Genomic DNA, 14675 nt, shown 5'->3' with positions numbered 1-14675 from the left:
TTTTAAATGTATCCAGTTTCAGAAGTTGCAGCCGTCACCTTTGAAATAAGAAGCAGCACTCAAATCCTTAAGTTGAATTCAATGTTTCTTTGCCGCCTGGGAGCACTAAATCACCAGAGGTTATGCAGCTTTAATCTCTTGTGCGCCTTTTAGTGCTAATTCACTTTGAATGAGCATCATCTGATAGGGTCTCTGATTGGACTTAGTGACACTCTACACGGCTCCAAGGTGTGACTTGAAGCTGCGGTGCACACACCACATGTTCATTGCTCAGCAAGAAAGGCAGGGAATGCTGGCAACAGGCAGCATGCGACCTCATCGTACATTGTTGCTGTTGGACACAAGAGCAAGGGGAGAGCGCGAACGCAGTCCCCCACTACCACAAATTATGCAGTTGAGATTCCCGCATTTGGGGAATTCACAGGGGTCAGCACAACCGACAGTGCAATGGCTGAGCCTCGCCCTGGGTGAACCACCTTCTTGATCATGGTATCTCCCCTGCCAGGTAAGTATGAGTTGGGACTGTGGGAGACGGGGCTCCCATTTCCACATGCAGCACTCTGGCTGACGGTGGTCGATACGCATAATCCCTCAATCCAATCCCAGCACAACATGCCTTTTGTCCCATTTCAAAGGCCACACCCACTTCCTTGCTGCAATCACGGGTGAGGGGCTTGACAGCGAATGCCAGACAGGTCTCCTGCAGCCCAAGTTCAATGCTGGTTTGCCTTAACCGGCTCGACCGAAGGTAAAAACCCCAGTCGCAGAAAGTGCTCATCAGCTTTGTCTGTTAAGCGTCAAGGGCTGCGCAATGGGGATTCTCTGCTGGGGGGAAGGAGTTTTATAGGTGCAAGTTTTGAAGGCCTAAAACCACTGAATGAAGCCCAAGCTGTGCGTGGCATTGTCACAGGGACTTGCATTCATTATTCAGAAAACGTGTATGCTTTTGTACTTGATTCTAGTCTGCTGGTTAGTCTGTTTTGCACTGCTAGAAATGCAGCTACTACAAGAGAGGAGACAAATAAAGAAACCTAACCAATCAGTGCAATTGATTTTAGTTTGCCCAACAAGTGAAGCGATTTCCATGTCTCCGCCGTGGGACGGTAACCGTGAATGTTTAAATGTATCCAGTTTCAGAAGTTGCAGCCGTCACCTTTGAAATAAGAAGCAGCACTCAAATCCTTAAGTTGAATTCAAATGTTTCTTTGCCCGCCTGGGAGCACTAAATCACCAGAGGTTATGCAGCTTTAATCTCTTGTGCGCCTTTTAGTGCTAATTCACTTTGAATGAGCATCATTTCCATGTCTCCGCCGTGGGACGGTAACCGTGAATGTTTAAATGTATCCAGTTTCAGAAGTTGCAGCCGTCACCTTTGAATTGAGCAGCAGCACTCAAATCCTTAAGTTGAATTCAAATGTTTCTTTGCCCGCCTCGGAGCACTAAATCACCAGAGGTTATGCGGTTTTAATCTCTTGTGCGCCTTTTAGTGCTAATTCACTTTGAATGAGCATCATCTGATAGGGTCTCTGATTGGACTTAAGTGACACTCTACACGGCTCCATGGTGTGACTTGAAGCTGCGGTGCACACACCACATGTTCATTGTTCAGCAAGAAAGGCAGGGAACGCTGGCAACAGGCAGCATGCGACCTCATCGAACATTGTTGCTTTTGGACACAAGAGCAAGGGGAGAGCGCGAACGCAGTCCCCCACTACCACAAATTATGCAGTTGAGATTCCCGCATTTGGGGAATTCACAGGGGTCAGCACAACCGACAGTGCAATGGCTGAGCCTCGCCCTGGGTGAACCACCTTCTTGATCATGGTATCTCCCCTGCCAGGTAAGTATGAGTTGGGACTGTGGGAGACGGGGCTCCCATTTCCACATGCAGCACTCTGGCTGACGGTGGTCGATACGCATAATCCCTCAATCCAATCCCAGCACAACATGCCTTTTGTCCCAAGTCAAAGGCCACACCCACTTCCTTGCTGCAATCACGGGTAAGGGGCTTGACAGCGAATGCCAGACAGGCCTCCTGCAGCCCAAGTTCAATGCTGGTTTGCCTTAACCGGCTCGACCGAAGGTAAAAACCCCAGTCGCAGAAAGTGCTCATCAGCTTTGTCTGTTAAGCGTCAAGGGCTGCGCAATGGGGATTCTCTGCTGGGGGGAAGGAGTTTTATAGGTGCAAGTTTTGAAGGCCTAAAACCACTGAATGAAGCCCAAGCTGTGAGTGGCATTGTCACAGGGACTTGCATTCATTATTCAGAAAACGTGTATGCTTTTGTACTTGATTCTAGTCTGCTGGTTAGTCTGTTTTGCACTGCTAGAAATGCAGCTACTACAAGAGAGGAGACAAATAAAGAAAACCTAACCAATCAGTTCAATTGATTTTAGTTTGCCCAACAAGTGAAGCAATTTCCATGTCTCCGCCGTGGGACGGTAACCGTGAATGTTTAAATGTATCCAGTTTCAGAAGTTGCAGCCGTCACCTTTGAAATAAGAAGCAGCACTCAGCACTCAAATCCTTAAGTTGAATTCAAATGTTTCTTTGCCCGCCTGGGAGCACTAAATCACCAGAGGTTATGCGGTTTTAATCTCTTGTGCGCCTTTTAGTGCTAATTCACTTTGAATGAGCATCATCTGATAGGGTCTTTGATTGGACTTAGTGACACTCTACACGGCTCCATGGTGTGACTTGAAGCTGCGGTGCACACACCACATGTTCATTGCTCAGCAAGAAAGGCAGGGAATGCTGGCAACAGGCAGCATGCGACCTCATCGTACATTGTTGCTTTTGGACACAAGAGCAAGGGGAGAGCGCGAACGCAGTCCCCCACTACCACAAATTATGCAGTTGAGATTCCCGCATTTGGGGAATTCACAGGGGTCAGCACAACCGACAGTGCAATGGCTGAGCCTCGCCCTGGGTGAACCACCTTCTTGATCATGGTATCTCCCCTGCCAGGTAAGTATGAGTTGGGACTGTGGGAGACGGGGCTCCCATTTCCACATGCAGCACTCTGGCTGACGGTGGTCGATACGCATAATCCCTCAATCCAATCCCAGCACAACATGCCTTTTGTCCCATTTCAAAGGCCACACCCACTTCCTTGCTGCAATCACGGGTGAGGGGCTTGACAGCGAATGCCAGACAGGTCTCCTGCAGCCAAGTTCAATGCTGGTTTGCCTTAACCGGCTCGACCGAAGGTAAAACCCCAGTCGCAGAAAGTGCTCATCAGCTTTGTCTGTTAAGCGTCAAGGGCTGCGCAATGGGGATTCTCTGCTGGGGGGAAGGAGTTTTATAGGTGCAAGTTTTGAAGGCCTAAAACCACTGAATGAAGCCCAAGCTGTGAGTGGCATTGTCACAGGGACTTGCATTCATTATTCAGAAAACGTGTATGCTTTTGTACTTGATTCTAGTCTGCTGGTTAGTCTGTTTTGCACTGCTAGAAATGCAGCTACTACAAGAGAGGAGACAAATAAAGAAAACCTAACCAATCAGTGCAATTGATTTTAGTTTGCCCAACAAGTGAAGCGATTTCCATGTCTCCGCCGTGGGACGGTAACCGTGAATGTTTAAATGTATCCAGTTTCAGAAGTTGCAGCCGTCACCTTTGAAATAAGAAGCAGCACTCAAATCCTTAAGTTGAATTCAAATGTTTCTTTGCCCGCCTGGGAGCACTAAATCACCAGAGGTTATGCAGCTTTAATCTCTTGTGCGCCTTTTAGTGCTAATTCACTTTGAATGAGCATCATCTGATAGGGTCTCTGATTGGACTTAGTGACACTCTACACGGCTCCAAGGTGTGACTTGAAGCTGCGGTGCACACACCACATGTTCATTGCTCAGCAAGAAAGGCAGGGAATGCTGGCAACAGGCAGCATGCGACCTCATCGTACATTGTTGCTGTTGGACACAAGAGCAAGGGGAGAGCGCGAACGCAGTCCCCCACTACCACAAATTATGCAGTTGAGATTCCCGCATTTGGGGAATTCACAGGGGTCAGCACAACCGACAGTGCAATGGCTGAGCCTCGCCCTGGGTGAACCACCTTCTTGATCATGGTATCTCCCCTGCCAGGTAAGTATGAGTTGGGACTGTGGGAGACGGGGCTCCCATTTCCACATGCAGCACTCTGGCTGACGGTGGTCGATACGCATAATCCCTCAATCCAATCCCAGCACAACATGCCTTTTGTCCCATTTCAAAGGCCACACCCACTTCCTTGCTGCAATCACGGGTGAGGGGCTTGACAGCGAATGCCAGACAGGTCTCCTGCAGCCCAAGTTCAATGCTGGTTTGCCTTAACCGGCTCGACCGAAGGTAAAAACCCCAGTCGCAGAAAGTGCTCATCAGCTTTGTCTGTTAAGCGTCAAGGGCTGCGCAATGGGGATTCTCTGCTGGGGGGAAGGAGTTTTATAGGTGCAAGTTTTGAAGGCCTAAAACCACTGAATGAAGCCCAAGCTGTCCGTGGCATTGTCACAGGGACTTGCATTCATTGTTCAGAAAAAGTGAATGCTTTTGTACTTGATTCTAGTCTGCTGGTTAGTCTGTTTTGCACTGCTAGAAATGCAGCTACTACAAGAGAGGAGACAAATAAAGAAAACCTAACCAATCAGTGCAATTGATTTTAGTTTGCCCAACAAGTGAAGCGATTTCCATGTCTCCGCCGTGGGACGGTAACCGTGAATGTTTAAATGTATCCAGTTTCAGAAGTTGCAGCCGTCACCTTTGAAATAAGAAGCAGCACTCAGCACTCAAATCCTTAAGTTGAATTCAAATGTTTCTTTGCCCGCCTGGGAGCACTAAATCACCAGAGGTTATGCGGTTTTAATCTCTTGTGCGCCTTTTAGTGCTAATTAACTTTGAATGAGCATCATCTGATAGGGTCTCTGATTGGACTTAGTGACACTCTACACGGCTCCAAGGTGTGACTTGAAGCTGCGGTGCACACACCACATGTTCATTGTTCAGCAAGAAAGGCAGGGAATGCTGGCAACAGGCAGCATGCGACCTCATCGAACATTGTTGCTTTTGGATACAAGAGCAAGGGGAGAGCGCGAACGCAGTCCCCCACTACCACAAATTATGCAGTTGAGATTCCCGCATTTGGGGAATTCACAGGGGTCAGCACAACCGACAGTGCAATGGCTGAGCCTCGCCCTGGGTGAACCACCTTCTTGATCATGGTATGTCCCCTGCCAGGTAAGTATGAGTTGGGACTGTGGGAGACGGGGCTCCCATTTCCACATGCAGCACTCTGGCTGACGGTGGTCGATACGCATAATCCCTCAATCCAATCCCAGCACAACATGCCTTTTGTCCCAATTCAAAGGCCACACCCACTTCCTTGCTGCAATCACGGGTGAGGGGCTTGACAGCGAATGCCAGACAGGTCTCCTGCAGCCCAAGTTCAATGCTGGTTTGCCTTAACCGGCTCGACCGAAGGTAAAAACCCCAGTCGCAGAAAGTGCTCATCAGCTTTGTCTGTTAAGCGTCAAGGGCTGCGCAATGGGGATTCTCTGCTGGGGGGAAGGAGTTTTATAGGTGCAAGTTTTGAAGGCCTAAAACCACTGAATGAAGCCCAAGCTGTGCGTGGCATTGTCACAGGGACTTGCATTCATTGTTCAGAAAACATGTATGCTTTTGTACTTGATTCTAGTCTGCTGGTTAGTCTGTTTTGCACTGCTAGAAATGCAGCTACTACAAGAGAGGAGACAAATAAAGAAAACCTAACCAATCAGTTCAATTGATTTTAGTTTGCCCAACAAGTGAAGCGATTTCCATGTCTCCGCCGTGGGACGGTAACCGTGAATGTTTAAATGTATCCAGTTTCAGAAGTTGCAGCCGTCACCTTTGAAATAAGAAGCAGCACTCAGCACTCAAATCCTTAAGTTGAATTCAAATGTTTCTTTGCCCGCCTGGGAGCACTAAATCACCAGAGGTTATGTAGCTTTGATCTCTTGTGCGCCTTTATTGCTAATTCACTTTGACTGAGCATCATCTGATAGGGTCTCTGATTGGACTTAGTGACACTCTACACGGCTCCAAGGTGTGACTTGAAGCTGCGGTGCACACACCACATGTTCATTGCTCAGCAAGAAAGGCAGGGAATGCTGGCAACAGGCAGCATGCGACCTCATCGTACATTGTTGCTTTTAGACACAAGAGCAAGGAGAGAGCGCGAACGCAGTCCCCCACTACCACAAATTATGCAGTTGAGATTCCCACATTTGGGGAATTCACAGGGGTCAGCACAACCGACAGTGCAATGGCTGAGCCTCGCCCTGGGTGAACCACCTTCTTGATCATGGTATCTCCCCTGCCAGGTAAGTATGAGTTGGGACTGTGGGAGACGGGGCTCCCATTTCCACATGCAGCACTCTGGCTGACGGTGGTCGATACGCATAATCCCTCAATCCAATCCCAGCACAACATGCCTTTTGTCCCATTTCAAAGGCCACACCCACTTCCTTGCTGCAATCACGGGTGAGGGGCTTGACAGCGAATGCCAGACAGGTCTCCTGCAGCCCAAGTTCAATGCTGGTTTGCCTTAACCGGCTCGACCGAAGGTAAAAACCCCAGTCGCAGAAAGTGCTCATCAGCTTTGTCTGTTAAGCGTCAAGGGCTGCGCAATGGGGATTCTCTGCTGGGGGGAAGGAGTTTTATAGGTGCAAGTTTTGAAGGCCTAAAACCACTGAATGAAGCCCAAGCTGTGAGTGGCATTGTCACAGGGACTTGCATTCATTATTCAGAAAACGTGTATGCTTTTGTACTTGATTCTAGTCTGCTGGTTAGTCTGTTTTGCACTGCTAGAAATGCAGCTACTACAAGAGAGGAGACAAATAAAGAAAACCTAACCAATCAGTGCAATTGATTTTAGTTTGCCCAACAAGTGAAGCGATTTCCATGTCTCCGCCGTGGGACGGTAACCGTGAATGTTTAAATGTATCCAGTTTCAGAAGTTGCAGCCGTCACCTTTGAACTGAGCAGCAGCACTCAAATCCTTAAATTGAATTCAAATGTTTCTTTGCCCGCCTCGGAGCACTAAATCACCAGAGGTTATGCGGTTTTAATCTCTTGTGCGCCTTTTAGTGCTAATTCACTTTGACTGAGCATCATCTGATAGGGTCTTTGATTGGACTTAGTGACACTCTACACGGCTCCAAGGTGTGACTTGAAGTTGTGGTGCACACACCACATGTTCATTGTTCAGCAAGAAAGGCAGGGAACGCTGGCAACAGACAGCATGCGACCTCACCGTACATTGTTGCTTTGGATACAAGAGCAAGGGGAGAGCGCGAACGCAAGTCCCCCACTACCACAAATTATGCAGTTGAGATTCCCGCATTTGGGGAATTCACAGGGGTCAGCACAACCGACAGTGCAATCGCTGAGCCTCGCCCTGGGTGAACCACCTTCTTGATCATGGTATGTCCCCTGCCAGGTAAGTATGAGTTGGCACTGTGGGAGACGGGGCTCCCATTTCCACCTGCAGCACTCTGGCTGACGGTGGCCGATACGCATAATCCCTCAATCCAATCCCAGCACAACGTGCCTTTTGTCCCAATTCAAAGGCCACACCCACTTCCTTGCTGCAATCACGGGTGAGGGGCTTGACAGCGAATGCCAGACAGGTCTCCTGCAGCCCAAGTTCAATGCTGGTTTGCCTTAACCGGCTCGACCGAAGGTAAAAACCCCAGTCGCAGAAAGTGCTCATCAGCTTTGTCTGTTAAGCGTCAAGGGCTGCGCAATGGGGATTCTCTGCTGGGGGGAAGGAGTTTTATAGGTGCAAGTTTTGAAGGCCTAAAACCACTGAATGAAGCCCAAGCTGTGCGTGGCATTGTCACAGGGACTTGCATTCATTGTTCAGAAAACATGTATGCTTTTGTACTTGATTCTAATCTGCTGGTTAGTCTGTTTTGCACTGCTAGAAATGCAGCTACTACAAGAGAGGAGACAAATAAAGAAAACCTAACCAATCAGTTCAATTGATTTTAGTTTGCCCAACAAGTGAAGCGATTTCCATGTCTCCGCCGTGGGACGGTAACCGTGAATGTTTAAATGTATCCAGTTTCAGAAGTTGCAGCCGTCACCTTTGAAATAAGAAGCAGCACTCAGCACTCAAATCCTTAAGTTGAATTCAAATGTTTCTTTGCCCGCCTGGGAGCACTAAATCACCAGAGGTTATGTAGCTTTGATCTCTTGTGCGCCTTTATTGCTAATTCACTTTGACTGAGCATCATCTGATAGGGTCTCTGATTGGACTAAGTGACACTCTACACGGCTCCAAGGTGTGACTTGAAGCTGCGGTGCACACACCACATGTTCATTGCTCAGCAAGAAAGGCAGGGAATGCTGGCAACAGGCAGCATGCGACCTCATCGTACATTGTTGCTTTTGGACACAAGAGCAAGGGGAGAGCGCGAACGCAGTCCCCCACTACCACAAATTATGCAGTTGAGATGCCCACATTTGGGGAATTCACAGGGGTCAGCACAACCGACAGTGCAATGGCTGAGCCTCGCCCTGGGTGAACCACCTTCTTGATCATGGTATCTCCCCTGCCAGGTAAGTATGAGTTGGGACTGTGGGAGACGGGGCTCCCATTTCCACATGCAGCACTCTGGCTGACGGTGGTCGATACGCATAATCCCTCAATCCAATCCCAGCACAACATGCCTTTTGTCCCATTTCAAAGGCCACACCCACTTCCTTGCTGCAATCACGGGTGAGGGGCTTGACAGCGAATGCCAGACAGGTCTCCTGCAGCCCAAGTTCAATGCTGGTTTGCCTTAACCGGCTCGACCGAAGGTAAAAACCCCAGTCGCAGAAAGTGCTCATCAGCTTTGTCTGTTAAGCGTCAAGGGCTGCGCAATGGGGATTCTCTGCTGGGGGGAAGGAGTTTTATAGGTGCAAGTTTTGAAGGCCTAAAACCACTGAATGAAGCCCAAGCTGTGAGTGGCATTGTCACAGGGACTTGCATTCATTATTCAGAAAACGTGTATGCTTTTGTACTTGATTCTAGTCTGCTGGTTAGTCTGTTTTGCACTGCTAGAAATGCAGCTACTACAAGAGAGGAGACAAATAAAGAAAACCTAACCAATCAGTGCAATTGATTTTAGTTTGCCCAACAAGTGAAGCGATTTCCATGTCTCCGCCGTGGGACGGTAACCGTGAATGTTTAAATGTATCCAGTTTCAGAAGTTGCAGCCGTCACCTTTGAAATAAGAAGCAGCACTCAGCACTCAAATCCTTAAGTTGAATTCAAATGTTTCTTTGCCCGCCTCGGAGCACTAAATCACCAGAGGTTATGCGGTTTTAATCTCTTGTGCGCCTTTTAGTGCTAATTCACTTTGAATGAGCATCATCTGATAGGGTCTCTGATTGGACTTAGTGACACTCTACACGGCTCCAAGGTGTGACTTGAAGCTGCGGTGCACACACCACATGTTCATTGTTCAGCAAGAAAGGCAGGGAATGCTGGCAACAGGCAGCATGCGACCTCATCGAACATTGTTGCTTTTGGATACAAGAGCAAGGGGAGAGCGCGAACGCAGTCCCCCACTACCACAAATTATGCAGTTGAGATTCCCGCATTTGGGGAATTCACAGGGGTCAGCACAACCGACAGTGCAATCGCTGAGCCTCGCCCTGGGTGAACCACCTTCTTGATCATGGTATGTCCCCTGCCAGGTAAGTATGAGTTGGCACTGTGGGAGACGGGGCTCCCATTTCCACATGCAGCACTCTGGCTGACGGTGGTCGATACGCATAATCCCTCAATCCAATCCCAGCACAACATGCCTTTTGTCCCAATTCAAAGGCCACACCCACTTCCTTGCTGCAATCACGGGTGAGGGGCTTGACAGCGAATGCCAGACAGGTCTCCTGCAGCCCAAGTTCAATGCTGGTTTGCCTTAACCGGCTCGACCGAAGGTAAAAACCCCAGTCGCAGAAAGTGCTCATCAGCTTTGTCTGTTAAGCGTCAAGGGCTGCGCAATGGGGATTCTCTGCTGGGGGGAAGGAGTTTTATAGGTGCAAGTTTTGAAGGCCTAAAACCACTGAATGAAGCCCAAGCTGTGCGTGGCATTGTCACAGGGACTTGCATTCATTGTTCAGAAAACATGTATGCTTTTGTACTTGATTCTAGTCTGCTGGTTAGTCTGTTTTGCACTGCTAGAAATGCAGCTACTACAAGAGAGGAGACAAATAAAGAAAACCTAACCAATCAGTGCAATTGATTTTAGTTTGCCCAACAAGTGAAGCGATTTCCATGTCTCCGCCGTGGGACGGTAACCGTGAATGTTTAAATGTATCCAGTTTCAGAAGTTGCAGCCGTCACCTTTGAAATAAGAAGCAGCACTCAGCACTCAAATCCTTAAGTTGAATTCAAATGTTTCTTTGCCCGCCTGGGAGCACTAAATCACCAGAGGTTATGCAGCTTTAATCTCTTGTGCGCCTTTTAGTGCTAATGCACTTTGAATGAGCATCATCTGATAGGGTCTCTGATTGGACTTAGTGACACTCTACACGGCTCCATGGTGTGACTTGAAGCTGCGGTGCACACACCACATGTTCATTGCTCAGCAAGAAAGGCAGGGAATGCTGGCAACAGGCAGCATGCGACCTCATCGTACATTGTTGCTTTTGGACACAAGAGCAAGGGGAGAGCGCGAACGCAGTCCCCCACTACCACAAATTATACAGTTGAGATTCCCGCATTTGGGGAATTCACAGGGGTCAGCACAACCGACAGTGCAATGGCTGAGCCTCGCCCTGGGTGAACCACCTTCTTGATCATGGTATGTCCCCTGCCAGGTAAGTATGAGTTGGGACTGTGGGAGACGGGGCTCCCATTTCCACATGCAGCACTCTGGCTGACGGTGGTCGATACGCATAATCCCTCAATCCAATCCCAGCACAACATGCCTTTTGTCCCATTTCAAAGGCCACACCCACTTCCTTGCTGCAATCACGGGTGAGGGGCTTGACAGCGAATGCCAGACAGGTCTCCTGCAGCCCAAGTTCAATGCTGGTTTGCCTTAACCGGCTCGACCGAAGGTAAAAACCCCAGTCGCAGAAAGTGCTCATCAGCTTTGTCTGTTAAGCGTCAAGGGCTGCGCAATGGGGATTCTCTGCTGGGGGGAAGGAGTTTTATAGGTGCAAGTTTTGAAGGCCTAAAACCACTGAATGAAGCCCAAGCTGTGCGTGGCATTGTCACAGGGACTTGCATTCATTGTTCAGAAAACGTGTATGCTTTTGTACTTGATTCTAGTCTGCTGGTTAGTCTGTTTTGCACTGTTAGAAATGCAGCTACTACAAGAGAGGAGACAAATAAAGAAAACCTAACCAATCAGTGCAATTGATTTTAGTTTGCCCAACAAGTGAAGCGATTTCCATGTCTCCGCCGTGGGACGGTAACCGTGAATGTTTAAATGTATCCAGTTTCAGAAGTTGCAGCCGTCACCTTTGAAATAAGAAGCAGCACTCAGCACTCAAATCCTTAAGTTGAATTCAAATGTTTCTTTGCCCGCCTGGGAGCACTAAATCACAAGAGGTTATGCGGTTTTAATCTCTTGTGCGCCTTTTAGTGCTAATTAACTTTGAATGAGCATCATCTGATAGGGTCTCTGATTGGACTTAGTGACACTCTACACGGCTCCATGGTGTGACTTGAAGCTGCGGTGCACACACCACATGTTCATTGTTCAGCAAGAAAGGCAGGGAACGCTGGCAACAGGCAGCATGCGACCTCATCGAACATTGTTGCTTTTGGATACAAGAGCAAGGGGAGAGCGCGAACGCAGTCCCCCACTACCACAAATTATGCAGTTGAGATGCCCGCGTTTGGGGAATTCACAGCAGTCAGCACATTCCTCATCATACATTGTTGCTTTTGGACACAAGAGCAAGGGGAGAGCGCGAACGCAGTCCCCCACTACCACAAATTATGCAGTTGAGATTCCCGCATTTGGGGAATTCACAGGGGTCAGCACAACCGACAGTGCAATGGCTGAGCCTCGCCCTGGGTGAACCACCTTCTTGATCATGGTATCTCCCCTGCCAGGTAAGTATGAGTTGGGACTGTGGGAGACGGGGCTCCCATTTCCACATGCAGCACTCTGGCTGACGGTGGTCGATACGCATAATCCCTCAATCCAATCCCAGCACAACATGCCTTTTGTCTCATTTCAAAGGCCACACCCACTTCCTTGCTGCAATCACGGGTGAGGGGCTTGACAGCGAATGCCAGACAGGTCTCCTGCAGCCCAAGTTCAATGCTGGTATGCCTTAACCGGCTCGACCGAAGGTAAAACCCCAGTCGCAGAAAGTGCTCATCAGCTTTGTCTGTTAAGCGTCAAGGGCTGCGCAATGGGGATTCTCTGCTGGGGGGAAGGAGTTTTATAGGTGCAAGTTTTGAAGGCCTAAAACCACTGAATGAAGCCCAAGCTGTGCGTGGCATTGTCACAGGGACTTGCATTCATTGTTCAGAAAACGTGTATGCTTTTGTACTTGATTCTAATCTGCTGGTTAGTCTGTTTTGCACTGCTGGAAATGCAGCTACTACAAGAGAGGAGACAAATAAAGAAAACCTAACCAATCAGTGCAGTTGATTTTAGTTTGTTTAGTGGGAGTTTTATACAGGTTCTGGTCATAAGATTTGAAAATTAGGCAAAAGTAGCCCCAACTAAGTATTGAGTGCTGTAAATGCCCATACTTTTTTTGTTCATCTCCAGACTCTTTCACGTCTGTCACATGTGTTTAGTGTGAACCTGCTTTCATCTGTGAAGAGCACAGGGCGCCAGTGGCAAATTTACCAATCCTGGTGTTTTCTGACAAATGCCAAGCATCCTGCATGGTGTTGGGCTGTGAGCACAACCCCCATCTGTGGACGTCGGGCCCTCATACCATCCTCATGGAGTCGGTTTCTAACCGTTTGTGCAGACACACGCGCATTTGTGGCCTGCTGGAGGTCATTTTGCAGGGTTCTGGCAGTGCTCCTCCTGTTCCTCCTTGCACAAAGGCGGAGGTGGCGGTCCTGCTGCTGGGTTGTTTCCCTCCGACGGCCTCCTCCACGTCTCCTGGTGTACTGGCCTGTCTCCTGGTAGCGCCTCCAGCCTCTGGACACTACGCTGACAGACACAGCAAACCTTCTTGCCACAGCTCGCATTGATGTGCCATCCTGGATGAGCTGCACTACCTGAGCCACTTGTGTGGGTTGTAGAGTCTGTCTCATGCTACCACGAGTGTGAAAGCACCACCAACATTCAAAAGTGACCGAAACATCAGCCAGAAAGCATAGGTACTCAGAAGTGGTCTGTGGTCCCCACCTGCAGAACCACTCCTGTTGTGTATTCCATTTGCACAACAGCATGTGAAATTGATTGTCAATCAGTGTTTCTTCCTAAGTGGACAGTTTGATTTCACAGAAGTTTGATTTACTTGGAGTTATATTGTGGTCAGTGTTCCCTTTATTTTTTTTGAGCAGTGTAATTTGGTCCCTTTTTTTCCTAGCATTAGTCATACCTGGCCATTAACTTTTATTATCAATTTCCTTTATTATTATTTATAATTTATTTATTTTGCAATTAATTTTTTTATTTTTATTTTCAAGGAAATTAGTTTTTATGAAGCTTTAAATATACTCATGGTATATGTTTGCCCTTACCATATGTACATTTATTTCTTTGAGAAACTTTGTCTTAGACTAGAAAATAAACATCAACTGATTAATGGCACAGAAGCTCATAATGTTTGGTGTCATCAGGAACTTGGTGTTCACACTGGGCAAAGGTCAGCTACTCATGGAGACTACACAGTGATAGAAACCGGAGATCCGGAGACCCTGAGGTCATCTGAATACCCAGCTGCTGAAATTCTCCGTTTGCCGCACATGGTGGTCAGGATGTCCGTGGATAATGTCCTATTTTTACTACGCCACGCCTTTGGGATTAATCTAAGATATCCTACTGACTGCTCAAAATTTCTTAAAGATTTTTTGAAATGAAGTCCACCTGGATAATTTGACCAGTCAGCCATTTTGACGGCAGGAGATTCTGCTCCGTCCGCCTTTCCCTCACGGTTTCTCCACTTTGCCCTAAATACGCTTCACTCTGGTTGCACGTTTCTGTGCGCTCCGCCTGTTTTTTAATCTTCAATAGGAATAAATAAGGTGACTGTAGAATATTTTTTCTCATTTTGTGGCCCCTCGGAGCCTGCCCTAAAACAACACTGTCTGGTAGGACCAGTGGCTCAAAAAGGGGTATGCACTATATGCAATGCATAGGGGCGCCACACAAGAGGGGGGCGCCAAAGCGAAGTGGGAAAAATATTTCTCTAGTTGCATTTTCTATAATTAACAGCTGTACATATCAATAACAGAGGCGCGGCGCTGATTAGGCACCCCTGTGCTGCTTCACCACCCACCCCCCCCACACACAAACTCTCACCCTCACAAAAGTCGCTCCAGGGCGCTTTTGAGAACGCGCTCAGTTGCAACTGTTTCCATTTGAATCGTGCTATCATCTGGCGACAGGTAGCTAAAGATGGAGAGGCAAAAAATAAATCTTTCCAGGGCACAAAACAGAAAACGGAAGAGGGAGAAGGAGAAGGATAAAAATACTGTTGGGATGAAAACAACTTTTCAAAGCGGTTTAAAAATGTGTCCGCA

General features: G+C 48.1%; 1 protein-coding gene, 11 non-coding genes and 1 pseudogene across 12 annotated transcripts in view; all 13 read right to left on the bottom strand.

Moving 5' to 3' along the window:
- The window catches only part of ryr3 (ryanodine receptor 3), a 143220-nt gene that overhangs the window by 40048 nt on the left and 88497 nt on the right, over window positions 1-14675 (bottom strand). The gene's annotated exons all lie outside the window — the stretch shown is intronic.
- LOC115774966 (U1 spliceosomal RNA) lies at window positions 349-513 on the bottom strand. Its single transcript, XR_004019240.1, has one exon. It is a non-coding gene; the product is annotated as a U1 spliceosomal RNA (small nuclear RNA).
- LOC115774965 (U1 spliceosomal RNA) lies at window positions 1684-1848 on the bottom strand. The gene has a single exon (XR_004019239.1). It is a non-coding gene; the product is annotated as a U1 spliceosomal RNA (small nuclear RNA).
- LOC115774964 (U1 spliceosomal RNA) lies at window positions 2809-2973 on the bottom strand. Its single transcript, XR_004019238.1, has one exon. It is a non-coding gene; the product is annotated as a U1 spliceosomal RNA (small nuclear RNA).
- On the bottom strand, window positions 3925-4089 carry LOC115774962 (U1 spliceosomal RNA). Its single transcript, XR_004019236.1, has one exon. It is a non-coding gene; the product is annotated as a U1 spliceosomal RNA (small nuclear RNA).
- On the bottom strand, window positions 5050-5214 carry LOC115774969 (U1 spliceosomal RNA). Its single transcript, XR_004019243.1, has one exon. It is a non-coding gene; the product is annotated as a U1 spliceosomal RNA (small nuclear RNA).
- LOC115774967 (U1 spliceosomal RNA) lies at window positions 6174-6338 on the bottom strand. The gene has a single exon (XR_004019241.1). It is a non-coding gene; the product is annotated as a U1 spliceosomal RNA (small nuclear RNA).
- On the bottom strand, window positions 7291-7456 carry LOC115774971 (U1 spliceosomal RNA). The gene has a single exon (XR_004019245.1). It is a non-coding gene; the product is annotated as a U1 spliceosomal RNA (small nuclear RNA).
- LOC115774968 (U1 spliceosomal RNA) lies at window positions 8416-8580 on the bottom strand. Its single transcript, XR_004019242.1, has one exon. It is a non-coding gene; the product is annotated as a U1 spliceosomal RNA (small nuclear RNA).
- On the bottom strand, window positions 9541-9705 carry LOC115774970 (U1 spliceosomal RNA). Its single transcript, XR_004019244.1, has one exon. It is a non-coding gene; the product is annotated as a U1 spliceosomal RNA (small nuclear RNA).
- LOC115774972 (U1 spliceosomal RNA) lies at window positions 10666-10830 on the bottom strand. The gene has a single exon (XR_004019246.1). It is a non-coding gene; the product is annotated as a U1 spliceosomal RNA (small nuclear RNA).
- On the bottom strand, window positions 11791-11901 carry LOC115774973 (uncharacterized; annotated as a pseudogene).
- LOC115774961 (U1 spliceosomal RNA) lies at window positions 11915-12079 on the bottom strand. Its single transcript, XR_004019235.1, has one exon. It is a non-coding gene; the product is annotated as a U1 spliceosomal RNA (small nuclear RNA).

The sequence above is a fragment of the Archocentrus centrarchus genome, chromosome 24 (genome assembly GCF_007364275.1).
Source record: "Archocentrus centrarchus isolate MPI-CPG fArcCen1 chromosome 24, fArcCen1, whole genome shotgun sequence".
Lineage (NCBI taxonomy): Eukaryota > Metazoa > Chordata > Actinopteri > Cichliformes > Cichlidae > Archocentrus > Archocentrus centrarchus.
This window is presented reverse-complemented; position numbering and strand designations above follow the sequence as displayed.